At 40.7% G+C, this 19,933-nt stretch overlaps 1 protein-coding gene across 3 annotated transcripts in view; it reads right to left on the bottom strand.

Moving 5' to 3' along the window:
- The window catches only part of LOC148894478 (histone deacetylase 4-like), a 120,620-nt gene that overhangs the window by 74,648 nt on the left and 26,039 nt on the right, over positions 1-19,933 (bottom strand). Inside the window, exon 1 of one of the 3 annotated variants that reach the window (XM_089002598.1) lies at positions 9,260-9,281. The exons of the other annotated variants lie outside the window; for them this stretch is intronic. The gene's annotated coding sequence lies outside the window, so the exon portion shown is untranslated. Of the gene's footprint in view, positions 1-9,259; positions 9,282-19,933 lie in introns of those variants that run through there. 3 annotated transcript variants of the gene reach the window in all.

Below are 19,933 nucleotides of genomic sequence, written 5' to 3'. Positions count from 1 at the left end.
AATCTTTGTTGTGTTCTGAAGCGAGGAACTCCCTTCATTCATATTTCACACGCTCCCCTTCCGCGGTAATGCCTTCCGGGGTCTGTGCCGAGCTGTGCGAGAGAGCAAGAGCCATTAGCTGCCGGCGGTGATGCCCCCGTCCTGCCCATTTCTACCGAAAGCACTTATGCTGCTACGGGGCCTCCGTGGACCCATTTCCACAATGTCAAAAAGGTGCAGATGAAAGCAAATAAACAAACAAATAAATAATAAAAAAAAACAATAGGAATAAATAAATGGCTGAATTAATAAAATGAATGAATGAATAAATAAATAAAAATTACGTAAACAAATACGTGAGAATAAAACAAATAAACAAACAAATGACAATAAATAAATTAAATGTATTGTTGGTATACATACGTACATTTGAGTAAAATTACAGTGCAGAATTAATAATTTGGTAAACGAAATTAAAAAGGTCAATGGATAAAGTTAACTTATTGATGCAATCTTCAAGTCAGGAAACATATTACCTATCGAGCTAGCATGCTATCTATTCAGCTAGCTATCTATTAGCTATATAGCTAGCCAGCTAGCTATTTGAGTCAAGGAACATATTAGCTATCTAGCTAGCTCGCTATCTATTAGCTATCTATCTAGCTAGCTAGCTATAAATTAGCTATATAACTAGCTAGCTAGCTATTTGAGTCAGGGAACATATTAGCTATCTAGCTAGCTAGCGAGCTATTAGTTATCTAGCTATGTATTAGCTAGCTAGCTAGCTGTCTAGCTGTTTGAGTTATTCCGGGTTGAGTGAACACTGGCGCGTGTTGCTGCCGCTGCTCACTCACAGAAAAACGTATCCTGTGACTGTAAAGTGACCTTGAGAGTTTTGAAAAATGCTTATAAATGAAATGTACTATTATTATTATTCTCATAAATGAGAATAAATGAATAAATATAATATAAACGATTCATTTCTTCCATTTTGGGTAAAATGTGTTACTTCATAGTTGTATTAAGTTCATCCTGTCTTCTTGATATCTAATTTAAAACATATTCTTTTCTTACAGACAGTGTTTATTAGGTGTTCAATTATCTGACATATTTCGGCGTATACTTCGTCAGAGTGTTACTTCAATTTTCATTTCTCTTCTTCCAATGGAAGCCCAGCGAATAGATTTGTCAAGAAGGCCCAGTTTCCGCCTGAGATTCCGTTTTGTAAACCGGCGAAAAGACAAAAGCGATCCCTGAACATGGCGGTGGAGCGTCGCTTTGGATCTGATAGAAGCACCGCTGTTAAGGTGAAGATCACGAGTCGGCAACAAATCACAGTTTGTCATGTCGTAATGAGCAAACTTCAAATACCGTCAAACCGCGGTTTTTGAACGTCAGTTCTCATCCCATTCGGTTTTCAACCAAAAATGTCATGTTTTTTCATGCCTCGGAATGCAACCAAAATTTGGTTCTCAACCAAACTGATTGCATCTGAATGCATCACTCGACTACTCTCCGCTTCCTTCCACGTCATTTCCTTATATGTCACGTCTTCCTCATTGTGACCGACGCATTAATATTGTTGTTTTATTTTTGCGAAAATGCTGACGTATTTGGTTAAGATCTCCTCAATAGTATGATTTTAAAGCAAGCAGAGGATGGTTTGAAATGTTAGTGTGCCCTGTGTTTGCCCAAAGACAGCAGGGATAGGTGCCAACACGCCCCGTGGCAGAAAGATAGAGAGATTTTTATGTACAGATGTTAATGTTGATGTTAAAAATTGGTGAAAATAAAAGTTTGTTTTAATAGAATTTTACACATGACCTGCTCTATTACTAAGTATTTATCCGGTTTATGCGATGAAATAGTTAAAAAGTTGTTTTCTAGACTTTGAACGGATTAAGATTTTTTACATTGATTTTAAAGGAAAGTGCTGTTTCGGTTTTTGAACAAATCTGTTTTCGAACAGGTTTCTGAAACGGATTATGGTCGAAAACCGAGGTATCAAGACGAACTTTGTGCAGCATAGAGTGATGAGGAATTTTGGGGGGGATTCAGATTTACATTTGGTCAAATGTAGCTAACTGCCATTAGCCTCGAAAGGCGCTAATTGTGGCGCCTGCAGTCCACAAGGCCAGCAGCCAAATGGTTGAGGAACGTCAAGCTAAAGGTCTGAAGTCCAAAGTGGTCATCCATTATACAGTAGATAGCTCGCAGAAGACTGCTGGGCATCCGTACGCTGTTGCCCGGGCTCTTAAAAGCTTTTACTAAAGCATGAAACAGCCGAAGGAAGCGAAAGGGCGCCGAGGAAGGCCGGCGATCTACCGGTACGTCGCCATGCGTTGACCTCACACCCAAGCTTGACGGACATAGATTGGCCAACATGGCCGACAGCGGGGGCGGAAAAAAAAGGATGCTAATTGTGTCAACGTCCGCCCATCAAGCAGAAAGCTGATTAAAAAAATGATCAATTTTCCTTTCGGGGGCGGAGAAAGGGTGTGCCGTTGCAACTTGCCACGGATGGCGGTTCACATTTGGAGCAAATTAGGGGGGGGACATATGGCGCGGTGGCACCAGCCCCCTCCTGGTTTAATGTGCCAGTGGAAGAGAAGAAAAAGCTTGAAAGAGCACAAAAAATAGGGGGAAATGATCGGGATCCCTCGCTGAAAGAAATGAGGAGCGAATAAAACTGGATAGTGACTCTAGTGTCAAGTAAATAAACACTCAACTGAAAATCAAGAATCATCACTAAAAGTGGACAGAAAGGATGTAAGTTGAATATTTTTTGACTGATTTTAACGTACTGTACAGTCAAATCTGGGGTTCGTTCCATAAAACCGTTCGAAAACCAATATGGTTTTCAATGTCTGAATCATGTTTTTCACGGCCCAATATCGCCGTCGCCAACACATCACTTGGGAAATTTCGAAAATACCAATAAAAATGAGTTAAAGTGTCCCAAAACTACTTCCAAATGACCCCGGAAATGGCGAGGTCCGGCCCCCTTGTTCTTGACGTCACGCCAGGACGTCTTGCCTTGCTCTAAAATCAAAACAATGGCTTCAGATTCGGAGAAGATGCTTTCTTGGTAATCATCCAGTTATGAATATGATTCAAATAGTTCTGAAGAGCAAAGCATAAATGTTTGCAATCGATTAAAGAAGTCCTTCCGGATCAATTTGAGCCATCAGGACTCCAATGTAGCGTCCCAGAAAATGCACAAGATGGCTCCGTTGGAAATGGACTGATTTGTCTGCTGGGAATTTGTGTCAACTAGTATCAAATAGTAGTCTTGGTGCAACACACAACGATTCACCATTGCGTTATTCCTGTTTTGTATTCCTGTTTTCCTTCTAATTTCTCCATCCACACGGATCAAGACGAAGTTTTCAGAACAAACAAAGTACCCAAAATGCATTGTGTGACGCTTTCTCTGTCAGGGGCGTTCCTGACATGACGTGACGTCAGGAATCGTCACAACTCGAAAACAAGACTTCCTGAATATTCAGCGCGAGTTTTAACACATAAACTATAGCTATATGTGGTGGAATATTTGTAAAATACGCTCAGTAGAAGTCATTTCAAGTGATTTTACAAACTATGGACACAACTTGTCCGGAGGCGTTGGTTGTCCTTTAAGTGTATGTACAGTCAAAGCTGGGTTTTTGACCATAATGTTCCAAAAATCTGTTAGAAAACCGATTTGGTGGAAAACTGAAACATTTCCCATCATTATGTCGGATCAAAAAAAAATATGTACAGTAAAGTCTCCTTATATCGATATTCTCGGGAGTTGGAAAAAATATCGATATAACCGGACTATCGATATATCCGATCCTGCGGCATGTAAATTTTCTCCTTGCGTTCATAGAAATAGTATCGTAATAAGCAGTACTATCGATATAACCGATATCGATATAACGTGACTTTACTGTATATCATGATTGAACAATACAAAGATGCCTGCTCACAATGAAACGTTATGAGATGCGACAGGAAGTGACGTACACTGATGCCCGGGTTTACGAACCCTTTGGCTTACGAACTTTTCATTTTAAGAATGTTAAATTTAGGAAAATTTTACCTTGGCATACAAAATTTACCTTGGCATCCAAACTTTTTTGTACACGGAGCTGCCTCAATGAGTGATGTGTCTTTCGCGAACGAGCCCGTTCTACTAACAACAAAATGGCAGCTGACTGTTTTTGTCCTCTATTCCCCGTCCCCAGTCTTTGGTTAAAGCCACGTGATTGGTCAAGAACGCAGCAGTGAGGGGAGGTGGTTTAAACATTAAAGAGACAGACGATGAGTTTCAACTTTGATAGTTCAAAGGCAGTGTAGACTGCAAGGTTAAAATATCCCATGAATCAGGCTCCACAATCAACCCGCATCTGTGCACTTCATGCAAAAAGCTATCGACCCAGCTAAACAAAACACAATTGATGAGGAACTAGATAAAATTATCGCAGAGAAAGTACCGACAAGGGATCATTCCTCAAGATGGTGAAAGAAGAAGGTTACGTTCCTCATCAAGTGTTTAATGCTGATGAAACCGGCCACTCCATTCCATCAAGCCATCAACGACCATCTCAAAGGTAAATAAAATGACTTTATTAGACAGTCCAGTTTATTTCTTTAATTATAATACCATAGCACATTTATTAAAAGTAGAAAATTATGTTTTATGGGGACCTGGGAATGGATTATTCTCATTTTAATGGTTTCCTATGGGAAATATTTTTTTTTGGATACACACTTTTCACCTTACACACTCTGTCTGGGAACCAATTAAGTTGGTAAGCCAATGTATAACTGTATAAGGAAGCGGAGGCAGTGCGAGTGGTGAATTCAGGTGCGCTCAGTTTGTGAGAACTCATTTTCGGTTGTAAACTAAGGCATAAAAAACCCGAAATTTTTCGTTGAAAACTGAATTGGTTGAGAACCGTTCAAAAACCGAATTTTGACTGTACGTCAAAATTTGGCCACGCCCACTCGCGATCCTCCACCCGAATACAAATGCTATTTCTTTATCCAGATTTCAATATCGTTTCAAAAACGATCGTGATTTTTTTCAATTATCCATCTCAAACGCAAAAAAGCACTTAACTAAGGTCTCGTCAGACTACAGAAGTGCTAAGAGCCAGACTTGTTTTTGTCTTCCAGCAGAGCAGACAATCTTTTAGCCTACTTTGTCTGCTCCACTGCCATTATTCTGACAGCTGGATGTGTGTGTGTGTGTGTGTGTGTGTGTGTGTGTGTGTGTGTGTGTGTGTGTGTGTGTGTGTGTGTGTGTGTGTGTGTGTGTGTGTGTGTGTGTGTGTACTCCAGATATAATTAGTTAGTGATAAATTGCTTTGTTTTAACTTTGAAAGTGTAATCCGGTACTGTTGTGTGTGTGTGTGTGTGTGTGTGTGTGTGTGTGTGTGTGTGTGTGTGTGTGTGTGTGTGTGTGTGTGTGTGTGTGTGTGTGTACGTGTATGTGTGTATGTGTGTATGTGTGTTTATATGGCTATTTTAGTGAGGTCCACAATGATTTTATACCATACATAGTGAGGACATTTTTGACAAGTGAGTACTTTTTGGTGGGTCCTCGCAAGTGTTTCATTCTAAACGCTTTGAGAGGGTGTGTGTGTGTATATATATATATATATCAAAGCTGCACACCCGCAGAAAAATCTGGGTTTGTATCCTGTGACTGAAAAGTTTTGAAAGGCGCTCATAAATGAAATGTAGTAATTATTATGTATTATTATTATGATTTTCAGAGTGGTCCTCACGATTTTTGTGTGTGTATTTTCATTACACTTGGATACACACACTTTTTTACTCTCTGCCGCCATCTTTTGGATTTTTTATATATTTTTATGTTCTGGCAAAACTGAAACTGTCGAAAACAATATAATGGGATGATTAGAAATTAAAATTATTTATTGTTCTGAAATAGAACTCGTTATGCCAACCCAAAATTGGAATATGGCCGCACGCCCATACGAAATGATGCATGAAGTCAAATAAAAAAAATAAATAAAAAAACAAAAATAATTTAGCCGATTAAATTAGCCTTTATTAGTGTGTGTATGTCCGTGTGTGTGTGTGTGTGCGTCTATGTGCTCTAAATATTGTGTAGAGAAAAAATAAGCGCCACCTCCTGGTGGTTTTGGTCTGACATGATTTGTTAAGTCCCCACTAGATTACCAAAAACCTGAAAAAAATAAATCAAGAAATACACAATTTTAAAGTGATTTCTGAGTGAGCACAGGTTCCACAAATTTTTTTATAATTAAATGTCATTCTTACGTTTAAAGATGGAAATATGCTACTCAATGCTGTGTATTTATTTAATTACTGACAGTGTATTAGCTAACTAGCGAGCTAGCCATTAGCTATATAGCTCTCGAGGATGCTTGCTATCTAGCTAGCTAAATAGCTATCTATCTATTAACTGGCTATTAGCTAGCTAGCTTTTCTCTCGATTTGAGTTATTATGGATTGTTGGCTATCTATTAGCTATCTACTAGCTGGCAAGCTAGCTTTCTGTGTATTGACTTCCGGGTTGAGTGAACGCTAGCGCGTGTGGCTGCCGCTGCTCACCCACAGAAAAGCTTCATCCTGTGACTGTAAAGTGATCTTGACAGTTTTGAAAGGCGCTTCGAAATGAAATGGATTATTATTATTATAAAATCACTTTTATGAGTTTCATATATATATTTTTTTCATGTTTGAAATTGGGCACACCTCATCCCTACCGTGTGGCAAAAACGTGCATGTGTGTGGATGCACTGTAAGTAATTTGGGAAAGGTGGTGTAAGTGAACCAAAAGGTGGTGCCCAGAAAACATGAAAATGTGTAGGTGTGTGTGTGTGTGTGTGTGTGTGTGTGTGTGTGTGTGTGTGTGTGTGTGTGTGTGTGTGTGTGTGTGTGTGTGTGTGTGTGCGAGCTGTGCAGACAAGCGGGAGCTGCCACCGAATGCTGCCTACATCAAAACTGGCAGCAGACACGGAGCTCCATGCCAGGTCAAGGAGTGTGTGGGTGTGGCGTTTGGTTTCTGTGAGCCCATCTGGAGCTCTGGCAAGCAGGCCCGAGGGGTGGGAGTGTTAAACCCACCGCCCTTTCCCCTTCCCCTGGTTGATCATATGTGTTTCAAAACAGGTTGTGTGATATTCTAAAGGTGCGTCAATGAGACATAAGAGACGCGTGGCGGGGTCACGGTCGAAATGCACAGGTTGAATGAAAATTGCGTGTGAAGGGGGTGAAATTTAAACAAATGCAAAAATGGGTGTGAAAAGTGGACCACTCCTAATGTTTATTTTTGGGGGGGAGGTTCTTGTTGGCGAGGAGTTAAAAATAATAATAATACATTTCATTTCTAAGCGCCTTTCAAAACTCTCAAGGGCACTTTACAGTCACAGGATGATTTTTTTTCTGTGGGTGAACAGCAGCAGCCACACGCGCCGGCGTTCACTTATCCCGGAATAACTCAGATAAAAAGCTAGCTAGCTCATAGCTAGCTTTTAGCTAATAACTAGCTAGCCAGCCAACAGCTAGCTAGCCAGCTAATAGCCAGTTAGCCAGCCTAATAGCAAATACAAGTTAAATAATGTGGTTGCACAAGTGTGCACACCCTCTTGTGTCTTTATGGCTCTGGCGCACCTCGAGACTCGGAGTGTATTGATCACCATGTAAAAAATAAAACCACATACATATTGTATGTATTGCATTGTATTTTGAACAGGTGCCCCCATTTCAAACTCAGATAACTCCAGACCCATGTGACTTGGGAATTCACTTTTTTCTGATGAAAGAAGAGCCATGAAATAGTGCCAGATAGCTGGCTCCATATTAGCTATCTATTAGCTAGCTAGCTTACGATCTATTATCTATCTATCAGCTTCCTGACAGGACGGACACAACAGGTCAGACTGGGAAATATATCATCCACAACACGAACCACGAACACTGGAGCCCCGCAGGGATGCGTCCTCTCTCCATTGCTCTTCTCTCTCTACACGAACGACTGCACCTCAACGCACCCAGCTGTCAAATTCATAAAGTTCGCAGACGACACCACGGTCATCGGTCTCATCAAAGACGGCGACGAGTCTGCGTACCGACAACAAGTGGAGCAGCTGGAGCTCTGGTGCAGCCGTCACAACCTGGAGCTGAACACGCTCAAGACAGTTGAGATGATGGTGGACTTCAGGAAACATCCATCACCACAGCTACCCCTCACACTATCCAACTGCCTTGTGTCAACCGTTGAGACCTTCAAGTTTCTGGGAATCACAGTCTCCCAGGACATGAAGTGGGAGGTCAACACCAACTCTATCCTGAAAAAGGCCCAACAGAGAATGTACTTCCTGAGGCTGCTAAAGAAGCATGGCCTGTCACAGGAGGTGCTGCAACATTTCTACACGGCTGTCATCGAATCCATCCTGTGTTCTTCCATCACCGTTTGGTTCGGGGCCGCCACAAAAATGGACAAAATCCGACTTCAACGGACAGTTAGGACGGCGGAAAAAATCATTGGCACCGCCCTACCCACTCTCGAGGACTTGCACACTGCAAGAATCCAAACTAGGGCGCGGAAAATCCTACTGGACCCTCCGCACCCTGCCCACCACCTTTTCCAGCTACTCCCCTCAGGCAGGCGCTACCGATCCATGCGCACCAAATCCAGCAGACATTTAAACAGCTTCTTCCCCCAAGCCATTAACTCTTTGAACTCTTTCAACAGTAGCCAAAATGGAACTGTATAGTGCCACTTAGCAGTTTTTTTGACAACGATACTAGTGCAGCGTGTTCTACCGGAAACAAATTCCTTGTGTGTCCTACATACTTGGCAATAAAGATGATTCTGATTCTGATTCTGATTAGCTATCTATTATCTAGCTAGCTGGCTAACTATTAGCTATCTATTAGCTAGCTAGCTTGCTATATATTTGAGTTATTCCGGGTTGAGTGAACGCTGGCGCATGTGGCTGCCACTGCTCACCCACAGAAAAACTTATCCTGTGACAGTAAAGTGACCTTTAGAGTTTTGAAAGGCGCTTAGAAATGAAATGTAATATTTACAGACCAAAGCTTCATGAAGCTTCGTTCAAGAAGTATGATGGCGGTCTGCCCGCAAGCCAACTCATCATGGGTACTAGAGTAAAAAATAAAAAACATATTGGTTCATAATTATCTCACATTGTATGAATTTATATCAATATATTTATCAATGCTTAATCAGAAGTAAATAAGGATTATGTGTGCCTGTTTCATTTCTTCTCCCACCTACCTCCTCAATCCCGGCCGGCAGCATCTGCGCTCTGATGCCTCGCGATGTGTCAGCGGCGTGTGGGCTGCTGCTAATTTGTGCAGAGTGGGAGAAAGCATTTTGGGCATGTGGCAAAAGTGTATTTTAAGACGCACAATTTACATTCTCATAGGGAAGGTGCGCATATAAACACATACATAAATACACACACACACACACACACGATTAAAATGATAATGTTTTGCTAACTAAGTAGCGATGTGGCAATTGACATGTGAGCGTACATGCGATGAACGGCGTTAGCAGGCAAGACCATCTGTGCCATTGATGCATGATGGGTATTTGCGTCGCCACGTGGGATGAATATATCACACGTGGGATGAATACATGATTATCGATGCGGCATCATTCCAAAAGAGGAGTGACACGACACCTCCGATTTACCAAAAAAAAAAAAAAAGAAAATAGAAACTTTTTCCCGGACTGAAAATGCGTTCAAAAGATTGACAGTCGTAGTAAAATGTAAAACTTGTGCAATATTATTGAGCTATTTGATAAGTTGACCCATTTCAAAGTATTCCAAATATGTACTGGATGCACCTGAAGTCTCTCAAAATTTGCTGAATTGTTCGAGAGTGTAGAAAAAAATGAATAAAATTATATATAAATAGATAGAGGAAAAAAAAAAACAATATATATATTTTTTACAAACATGAACAATATAGATATATAGATTTTTTTTAATGGAAGAAAAAAAATCGTACATTCTTTTTACTATACAGTGATACCTCGGTTTACGAACTCCTTGGCTTATGAACTTTTCGGTTTACAAATGTTAAATTTATGAAACTTTTACCTTGGCAGATGAACTATTTTTGGGATACACACGGAGCTGCCACAATGAGTGATGTGTCGTTCGCGAACGAGCCCATCCTCCTAACAAGAAAATGGCAGCCGGCTTGTTTTAGTCCTCTATTCCCCGCCCCCAGTCATCGGTTAAAGCCATGTGATTGGTCAAGAACAGAGCAGTGAGGGGGTGGGTGTTACAGACAGAGAGAGAGTGAAGCCATTCTCCTAAAAAGAAAATGGCAGCCAACTTTTTTTTGTCTTCTATTCCCCAGCCCCAGTCTTTGGTTAAAGCCATGTGATTGGTCAAGAACACAGCAGTGAGGGGAGGTGGTTTAAACATTAAAGAGACAGGCAGACGACAGAGAGAAAGTGACAAAATGGATGGAAAACAGTGAAATTTGGACTTGTTTCCACTTTGTTAAAATTCCGATCAATCAGGCTCCACAAATAACCTGCAGTAAGCCAAGGTATCACTGTATATATACATGTTTATATATATATATATATATATATATATATATATATATATATATATATATATATATATATATACAGTAAAGTCTCGTTATATCGATATTCAAGGGAGTCCGAAAAAATATCGATATAACCGGGACTATCGATATATCCGACCCTGTTTGCATGTAATTTTCTCCGTGCGTGCATAGAAATAGTATCGATATAACCGGGACTATCGATATATCCGATATCGATATAATGAGACTTTACTGTATATATATTTTCTATTTTCATTCCTTTCATAACTTTGCTGCTGTGAAATGTAAATGTCTCCACTGCGAGACTAATAAAGTCAAATCCAATCCAATCCAAAATAATATAATATATATGTATAAAAATGTAACAAAATATATATATTTTCCTACATTCAATTTATTATTTTAAACGTAAGAAAAAAATGTGTTCTTGCATTTTTTTTTACAAATTTATTCCCCCACATACAGAAGCGTCCGTTCCATTGAGGTCACTCCCATGACAAAATCACGCAAAATGATCCCTTGGAAGTGTAAGACGGGAGCTTGCTAAATACCCGCCAATTCCCCGTTCTAAATTGGAGACGAGCAGCACTTTGAAAGGTGAACATGTGTTGTGCAAACACAATGGCCGCTTTTGCCAACACCCCCTCCGACCCTCCGACCCACTCGAAGTCAGACAAGAGCACAGAAGGGGAGGGAAAATGTGAATAGACCATGTGCTGTGTCACACACGTGAACAAGCAGCAGACCAGAAAATACACACGGTTGCAATATGTTTTGGTCGGGCTTGCTTGGCGCTATTTTCAGCCTGAGCAGACTGCGCCATGATTAATACATTGGCTCAAGGAGGGGCCCCCATGAAATATTCACATCTTACGCACAAAATGCGCAGCTCCCAATGTCACGTTTTCAAGACTGATTTCTTTGTTTGACCATCGCGTGTGAACAAATAACCCGAGTCGGGTTCCGACGTCGCGACCTGTCCGTTCGGGTTCCAAGTCTGGTTCTGTGGCTCTGCGGGGCAGTGCCAAGTGTGCCGTCCTGTCTGCTTAGTCTACTCCAAAACGGGCCTTCTGCTGCAAGTAAAGCGAGCCAGCAGGTGAGAAGGTGCCAGCCACGCTGACCCAAGGCTACTTTCAACCACAGACGCAAGCAAGTATCACGGCGGAGGCGTTGACATTCAAAGTCAACAAGCCGTTTGTGCAAAGCTGGAAAAACGCCTCATTTGGCATTTTTGTCGTGAGTGCACGGTGGAATTTTTCCTTTCACGTCAACAACATTCACCAGCTGTTTCTAAAGGTGACTATTTTCTCCAGTTGCTCCAAAATAATGCTGCTCGTTCCCCTCATCAAACCGCTCATGTTTCTGTTAGCTCAAACTAAAATGTGAGATTGGATGGATGGGTGGGTTTTGGGTGTTTTTTTTTGGATGGATGGGTGGGTATTTTTGGATGGCTGGATGGGTGGGTATTGGGTGGGTATTTTTGGGTGGCTGGATGGGTTTTGTTTTTTTTTTTTGGATGGATGAATGGATGGATGGGTTTTGGGATGGATGGATAGGCTTTGGGTGGGTATTTTTGGGTGGATGGATAGAAGGTTTTTGGGTGGGTGGATTTTGAATGGGTATTTTGGGATGGAAGGATGGATGGATTGATAGGTTTTGGGTAGGTATTTTTGCATTGATGGATGGGTAGTTTTTGGGGGGGGTATTGATGGATGGAAGAATGGATGGATCGGTTTTGGGTGGGCATTTTTGGATTGATGGATGGGTGGTTATTGATGTATGGATGGATGTATGGATGGATAGGTTTAAGTGGGTATTTTTGTATTGATGGATGAGTGGTTATTTTTGGATGAATGATAGATGATAGATGGATATATGGTTTTTGGGTGGGTATTTTTGGATGGGTGGGTGGGTGGGTGGTTTTTGGGTGGGTATTGATGGATGGGTGGAAAGGTTTTGAGTGGGTATTTTTGGATTGATGGATGGGTGGGTATTTCTGGATGGATGGATAGATGGGTTTTCAGTAGGTATATTTGGATGGATGGGTTTTGGGTGGGTACTTTTGGATGGGTGGGTGGGTGGTTTTTGGGTGGGTATTGATGGATGGGTGGAAAGGTTTTGAGTGGGTATTTTTGGATTGATGGATGGGTGGGTATTTCTGGATGGATGGATAGATGGGTTTTCAGTGGGTATATTTGGATGGATGGGTTTTGGGTGGGTATTTTGGATACATGTATGGGTGATTTTGGGTGGGTATTTTGAATGGATGTATGGGTGGTTTTTGGCTGGGTATTTTGGATGGATGTATGGGTGGTTTTTGGGTGGGTATTTGTGGATGGATGGACGGATGGATGGATAGAAGGATGGATGGATACTGTAGATGAAGAAAATGGAATAGAAATGGAAGTAAATCTGTGGAAATCCAAGCAGCCTAAAATAAACATCAAAAGTAAGCCACGGTGCTCATTCACAGCCTCACCATGTGGTCTGGCGGCCATCCGGGAACGGCGGCTAGCGATGTGTGGAAACCCGAAGCATCTGAGATAGCCCAAACCAAAACACGACCATGTTTGAGTGTCAAATAAGGAAAGCATACAGAAACGTCCAGTGACCTGTGCAAAAAATGGCGGGAGGGGTCAGCGGGAAGACAGAAGGGCCTCCCTGCTAGCAGGGTGCTCGCTGCTTACACATGTGCTCATCACATGGGGCGCATTCCACCTTGTCGCCACCTCATAAAACGTAAATGGGTGGGGGATGGGGTCATTTTCAACACTGGTGGGGTGGTAAGGAAAAGAGGAGGTCGGGGGGGCTTTGACAATCTGGCCCGTCGAATTGTACATATAGCATTTTCATTAATTTTGAGATGCTCTGTTTTGAGTTATTAGCATGGCCACGGACCAAATTAAACTCTTACTTCATGGCAACATTTTTTTAGCAGGCATTTGGGGTGCCCGAAAATGTGCCGGCTCAAAATCTAAAGCTAGCAAACTATTACAATTTCATGTATAAAAATAAATATTAATAATAATAATAATAATAATAATAATAAAAAGTGTTCACTCAACCCAGAATAACTCAAATAGATAGAAAGTTAGCTAGCTAATAGATAACTAATAGATAATAGCCAGCTAACTAGTTAGTTAGATAGCTAATAAATAGCAAATAGCTAGTTAGCTAGGTAGCCAGCTAGATAGCCAGCTAGGTAGCTAGCTATATAGCTAGCTAGATAGCCAGATAGCTAGCTACATAGCTAGTTTGCTCAAGTGAGCAAGATGGCTTCAACAGACCGGGAAGGTCCCAATATGTCACAAATGCACGATTTATCATTTCACAGTCACAGGTTAGCCATATTTTTCAGTTTCAGTTAGCGGTGATCATTTCTTATTTTTTTTTATTGGCCAGCTTGAGAAAATAAATTCGAGTTGGTGATCCCAAAACTGTTTTGGTGGAAGTATGCAAATGGGCGAACCAATTCTAAAGGAACAAGTTAATTCCTAAATTATATGGGTCTGGAGTTATCTGAGCGTCAAATGGGGGTGGATGTACCAAAGGCAAATGCTGCCCCCTCATGGTAGGGAAAAACATGACCAGAGGTCTGACCGAGAAATTACAGTCACAGGATATTTTTTTTTTTTTCTGTGGGTGAGTAGCGGCAGCGACACGCGCCAGCGGTCACTGAACCCGTAAGTAACTCAAATAAATAGAAAGCTAGCTAGCTAATAGATAGCATCAAGGTTCAGGCTCAAAGTCCTGATCTCTGCATTTGCGTAAATATTGTCTTTATAATAAATAAATAGACAAATAAATACATTTGATGATAGATAGATAGATAGATAGATAGATAGATAGATAGATAGATAGATAGATAGATAGATAGATAGATAGATAGATAGATAGATAGATAGATAGATAGATAGATAGATAGATAGATAGATAGATAGATATAGCCAGCTTGGCTGGCTTAATACTTTCAAGGGGATTTATGTCTTTCATACGATGTATAATGTTTATAAAAAATCTGATTGATATTACGGCGAAAAAAAACCACAAGAAATGTTCCATTAAACTGATTTCAAAATAAAATTCCACTTGACTGGAACTTGTCTTTCTTCTCGAGACTTCTCGCACAGACTTGTTTTCTCTGTGGTCGACTTGGCTTTTTACAAGTAGAGATCTTTGTTATTATTACCATGACTGCTGATCTTTAACGATGAAAATGGAATTGAAAATATCTTAAAATTACACAGTGATACATCCGTGAACGAACGCTTCAGCTCACAAACATTTCGCCTCATGAACATTAAATTTCTGAGCATATAGTCTCGGCTGACGAACTAGTTTTCGGCGGATGAACACCAAACCACACGGTCGAACAGCGCCACGATGTCTGGGGACTAGTTTTCGTCATCCCCTTTCTTTGGGTGCGGACGTGGTTTGTTATTGAGTGGAGTACTTTTGCTATTATGAGACCGAAAAAGACCCCACCACAGGCTAGCGTTAAGCCGAAGAAGACACAAAACAAAATTACGGTCGAGCAGAAGAGATAATTGAAAAACACGAATGAGGTGTACATTTGTGTGACTTAGCGTCCCAGTACCAGTACGCTAAGTCGACCATTGCTACCATTCTGAAGAACAAGGAAGCTATTAAAAGTGTGTTTATGGGTAATTGTGTTTCTATGTTGTCTAAGCAATGGTCTCAGGCAATAGAAGAGGTTGGAAAAACTTCTGTTGATTTGGATTCACGAAAAGCAGCTAGCAGGGGACATTGTGAGTGATGGTATTGTCGGCGAGAAAGCACGGCAACTTCACGCAGATATCATCAAGAGGCAATTATATCAATGACCTTCACAAAGGTCAATAAAACGACTATGTTATACAGTACAGTTTATTTCTTAAATTACAATACAATAGCACATTTTTATACATAAAATAAGGTCTATTTTGTGTAGATTTAAGGCTTACTTAGTAGAAAATTATGTTTTATGGGGACAGAGGAACGGATAATTCTCATTTTAATGGCTTCTTATGGGAAGTAATTGTTCAGAAGATGAACTTTTCACCTTACACACACTTTCTGGGAGCCAATTAATTTCGTAAACTGAGGTATCACTGTATTTGACTTTTTCTCTTTTTTTTTACCAGTGTTCACCCAAATGGCGAAACCTTTCTTTTGGATTTATTTAACAATTTTTGCGTTTCCCGTACAAACTTTCTTGTATGCCATCCACATCGAAAAATTTGCAAAAATCGTACAGAATACGGCAAAATACGGCCGGTTTACAGGTATGCCAGTGTGCCATGTCGGCAAAATAACACTGAGAGGGGATTATCGGCAAACGCGGGAGTTTATGGTGGCATTACAAGCAAGCCGACGCTGAGTGGATTGTGCTGTCATGACGATTATTGTGGAGATAATCCGTGAGACTGGACCACGCGCATCGTAACTTCACGTATGTCGCACAAGCGGTTTAACCGCCATGAATGATGTAAAAACATCTAAGTACGACATGCGTGGAAATGAGTTTACCTTCACGGCTGACCGTTTCCTTTTGTACAGAAGCGTTACAGACGTCCATTTTGTGAATTACTCAGTCAGACCTCTTGTAATGTTTTTCCCTACCACGAGGGAGCAGCATTTGCCTTTGGTACATCCACCACCATTTCAAACTCACATAACTCCAGAACCATATAACTTAGGAAATAACTTGCTCGTTACAATTGGGTCGGTCCATTTGCATACTTCCACCAAAACAGTTTTGGGGTCACCAACTCAAATTTATTTTATCAAGCTGCCCAATAAAATAAAAATAAAAAATGATCACTGCTAACTGAAACTAAAAAATATGGCTAACCTGTGACTGTGAAATGATAAATTGTGCATTTGTGACATATTGGGACCTTTCCGGTCTTTTGACACCATGTTGCTCATTTGAGCAATCTAGCTATCTAGCCAGTTATTTGGCTATCTAGCTAGCTATATAGCTAGCCACTTAGCTGGATATCTAGCGGGCTACCTAGATAGCTAGCTATTTGCTATTTATTAGCTATCTAACTAGCTAGTTGGCCATTATCTATTAGTTATCTATTAGCTAGCGAACTTTCTCTCTATTTGAGTTATTCCGGGTTGAATAAACACTGGCACATGTGGCTGCCACTGCTCACCCACAGAAAAACTGATCCAGTGACTAAAGTGACCTTGAGAGTTTTGAAAGGCACTTATAAATTAAATGGATTATTATTATTATTATTATTATTATTATTATTATTATCACATGTTTATGAGTTTCATAAATATATATTTTTTCATGTTTGAAATTGGGTTCCCACGGGGCGAATCCTTTGCACACCTCGTCCCTACCGTGTGGCAAAACGTGTATGTGTGTGTATGCACTATAAGTAATTTGGGAAAGGTGGTCCCCATAAGTGATGAATGAAAAAGTAGTCCCCAGAAAACATGAAAACGTGTAGGTGTGTGTGTCTGTGTGTGTGCGTGTGTGTGTGTGTATCTGAGCTGCGCAGACAAGCGGCAGCTGCCACCGAATGCTGCCTATTACTATTAAAGGACAACCGACATCACTTTTTTGTTTTTTAACTGACATCAGAAAAACGTTTTATAGCATCTAAAATACGCAAAACACGCAGTATGATATTTTTAGTCAAATGCAAAACACCAATAAAAATGACTTAAAGTGTCCAAAATCAGCAAAAAATTGAGCTGCGAATTGGGCATTTTGAGAAAGTCCCGCCCCCAGTTCGTGATGTCACACCAAGACGTCTTGCATTGCTGCAGAATCAAAACAATGGCTTCAGATTCGGAGAATATGCTTTCTTGTTACACATCCAGTTATGAATAAGATTGAAAAAGTTCTGAAGAGGAAAGCATACATGTTTGCAATCGATTAAAGAATTTATTTGTGCCATTTTGAGGCAACATTGGGGGGAAATGTCTCACCCAAAAAAAGAGGCACAAAATGGCGACCTCCTGTGGCCACCTCCATTTCCACAGGCTGATAAATTCCTTATATGGCGCTTGGACGCCCTCTTCTGGCCTTTTGGCGGCCTTTGGGTGCAACACGAGGTCCCCAGACCAAACAAGTACAGCAAAATACATTGACGTGATGGAAGGTCCGCTACAATGCGTCTTTTTTTTTACGGGCATGGGGCGGTCCTTTAGTGACGTCACGTACGGACTCATCACCGAGTCAAAAACAAGACTTCCTGAATATTCAGCGCGAGTCTTAAAACGGAAAATATAGCTATATACGGTGGAATCTTTGTAAAATACGCTCAGTAGAAGTCATTTGAAGCCATTTTACAAATTAAGGACACAACTTGTCCGGAGACGTCGGTTGTCCTTTAACTCTTTTTTTTTCCAATGAAAGAAGAGCCTCAGTTTTTTATTACTCTGAATTGAATATGTATGTCGTCCTAAAAGTCAATATTCTATGAGTCCTGCAATTTGAGTGAAAATGACAAAAACCCTAGCACTGTAGTGGACACCTTTTTGCACATCGTCTGGCAGTCAATGAGTTAATTGACATTTGTATCAGAACTCCGTGTCCTGTCCTTGTGTTCATTTTATGATTCACAGAAAGTGTCTCCATCCCTTCAATCGCTGTCCTTGTGAGAGCCCCCCCCCCCCCCCCCCCCAGCCCCCCTCCGAACGAAAAGGGGACTTTGCGGAGTGGATTAATGCTGCTGATGAAGCTTGTTGACATCAGATGGTACGGTAACGACCAATCCACTCGCACGGCTCAGAAAAGAAGCTCAGGCAAACGCAAAGTTGGCACGTACACGCCAGGGGGGAAAAAATCAAAACAAACAAACTAAGCCCAAAGGCAAGTAGCCCCTCATGTTCCCTTCACATGGAGGGAAGGTGCCAAGGACATCTTTTTTTTCTCTAAGAACTCCAATCCAGCCCAGATACTTTCAAACCTTGCTTTTCGAACGTTTTGGTTCTCGACTAATTCGGTTTTTGACCAAAAATGTTTTTGTTTTTTTATGCCGTGGTTAAAAACCAAAATGGGTCGTCGAAAAAAAACGGAGAGCACCCGAATGCAACACTGGACCCTTCGCTTCATTCTACGTTACTTCCTGGTGTCACGTCTCATTGTGAGCGATGCATTTTCTTCCTCTAGTGTTCCATTCTGAGTTTGTATTGTTCAATATTGATTGGAGGAAAAAAAAGTTTTTTTTTGCACATCATCAGACAGTAACAATAATAATAATAATAATAATAATAAATAAAATACAATTATAAATAGAATACAATAAATAAAATACAATTTTAAATTATGCTGTGGTTTACAACTGAAATGGGTTGTCGAAAAGAAATGGAGCGCACCTGAATGCACCACTATACCCTTCGCTTCCTTATACAATGATACCTCGGTTTACGAATCCCTTGGCTTATGAACATTTCGGTTTCCGAACGCTAAATTTATGAACATTTTACCTAGGCATACGTACTATTTTTTGGGACACACACGGAACTCCACAATGAGTGATGTGTCGTTCGTTCGTTCTAACAAGAAAATGGCAGCCGACTGTTTTTGTCCTCTATTCCCCGCCCCCGTCTTTGGTTAAAGCCATGTAATTGGTCAAGAACGCAGCAGTGAGGGGAGGATTGTTTAAACATTAAAGAGGCAGGCAGACGACAGTGAGAGTTTCAAGATAGTTCAAAGGCAGAGTGTAGACTGCAAGGTTAAAATATCCCATCAATCAGGCTCCACAAACAACCCGCACCACAAGCCATCTGTACACTTGATGCAAAAAGCAACCCAGCTAAACAGAACACAATTGATGAGGAACTAGATAAAATGTTCACAGAGAAGGCTAGGTGGGATCATTCCTCAAGATGGTGAAAGAAGATGGTTACGTTGCTCATCAAGTGTTTAATGCTGAGGAAACCGGCCACTCCATTCCATCAAGCAATCAACGATCATCACAAACGTAAATAAAACCTTATTATTATACAGTACAGTTTATTTCTTTAATTATAATACCATATCACATTTATTATACATAAAATAATGTGTATCTTGTGTAGTTTTAAGGCTTAGAAAAATAGAAAGTAGAAAATTATGTTTTATGGGGACCCGGGAACGGATTATTCTCATTTTAATGGTTTCCTATGGGAAATTAATTTTGGGGATACACACTTTTCGCCTTACACACTCTGTCTGGGAACCAATTAAGTTCATAAGGTATCACTGTACGTCATTTCCTGGTGTCCCGTCTCATTTTGTTCCTGTAGTGTTCCATTCTGAGTTTGTATTGTTCAATATCGATTGGAGGAAAAAAAAGAACATTTTTGTACATCGTCAGGCAGCCAATGAGTTAAGGCCAAT

The sequence above is a fragment of the Hippocampus bargibanti genome, linkage group LG08 (assembly GCF_051943395.1).
Source record: "Hippocampus bargibanti isolate YZ-2025 linkage group LG08, ASM5194339v1, whole genome shotgun sequence".
In the NCBI taxonomy this organism is placed as follows: domain Eukaryota; kingdom Metazoa; phylum Chordata; class Actinopteri; order Syngnathiformes; family Syngnathidae; genus Hippocampus; species Hippocampus bargibanti.
Note: the sequence above shows the minus strand (reverse complement) of the source record. Positions and strands in the feature narration are given on the sequence as shown.